Below are 1351 nucleotides of genomic sequence, written 5' to 3' on the forward strand. Positions count from 1 at the left end.
TTACAAGGGCAGGATTTTATGTCATGTATTGTACCACAGTTTCAAAGAATGGGAACAAAAAGAACAAGCCAGATCTTTCTGTTTTCATATGAAACAATTCTCCAGTATATATCACGGAAAGGGAAGAAAATGGTGCAAATACTTCATGTATGCTGATGATTTGTACAACCTAAAGGCAATACATTATGTAGCACAAAACCTGTGCATATACGTTTAAACTCAAATGATGCTTGTTTCTGGGGGAGAAACCCAGGGGAAATGTCACTGTTTATGTGTTTTTCAATGTTTATCATATACAGGTAACCCCAATTTAAGACATATTCAAGGTACAACAAAACACACTTATGACTCTGGGTTTTGGGTTTTTTTGTACATCTTCTTGAGAGTAATGTGTATTATATACAGTGTTGCAGCATGTAATTTGCTGATGTTACTCTCAGATGTTCACTTACAGATGTATAAAGGTACTATTTCCAACTTCTAAAGACAAATAAAGATCAGATTTATATATAAAAAAAGAAACAGCTCTGCAGATGATCTCTAGCTTATGGCTTGCTTGGACCGTGCATGTAGCCATGTCATTGTTTAGCAGCAAGATGCTGACCTTGGGACTTACAATGGCTTGAATTAATAGCCTGCTATGTGGTTTGTAACATCGGGACTGTGCCATTTTATTTGTTGACCTTGGGCTTGTTAGTCTCAGCAGCCAGTAGCTGTCTGAGTGAAGAGATGCCTCTGGTTCAGTGAACCAGGAGCAAGAGGCAGAGCTGAAGCCCAAGGTCAAGAGGCTTTCACACAGCCCCAAGAGCCTGGCACTTGAATTGGACTTAAAGCCTCCAAATCGTAAGAATACACTCCTGTTTGTTAAGGCCATCCCATCTGTGGTATATTTCTGTCAGAGTGACACTAGGTAACCAGAACACCATCTAAAGAATAGATTTGATGCATTGAATAGCAATGACAGCAAACCAGAGGAATTGTTGGATGATGTCATGAACACCATCTATGAAGAAAGTACAAGGTCATTAAAAAGACAGGAAAGGAGGAAAAGACTACAATGGATGTCAGAAGAGACTCTGAATCCTGCCCTTGAATGGAGAGTAGCTAAAGCAAATGGAAGATATAACAGGATAAATGAGCTGAACAGAAGATTTCAAAGAAATTGAGAAGACAAAGTCAATTATTATAATGAAATGTGCAAAGACCTAAAGTTAGAAAACCAAAAGGGAAGAACACACTGGCATTTCTCAAGCTGAAAGAATTGAAGAAAAAAGCCTCTAGTTGCAATCTTGAAAGATTCTATGGGCAAAATATTGACTAATGCAGGAAATATTAAAAAAAAAAAAAAAGA

This window comes from Orycteropus afer, unplaced genomic scaffold, assembly GCF_000298275.1.
Source record: "Orycteropus afer afer isolate SDZICR_OR568_19922 unplaced genomic scaffold, OryAfe1.0 scaffold00440, whole genome shotgun sequence".
In the NCBI taxonomy this organism is placed as follows: Eukaryota; Metazoa; Chordata; class Mammalia; order Tubulidentata; family Orycteropodidae; genus Orycteropus; species Orycteropus afer.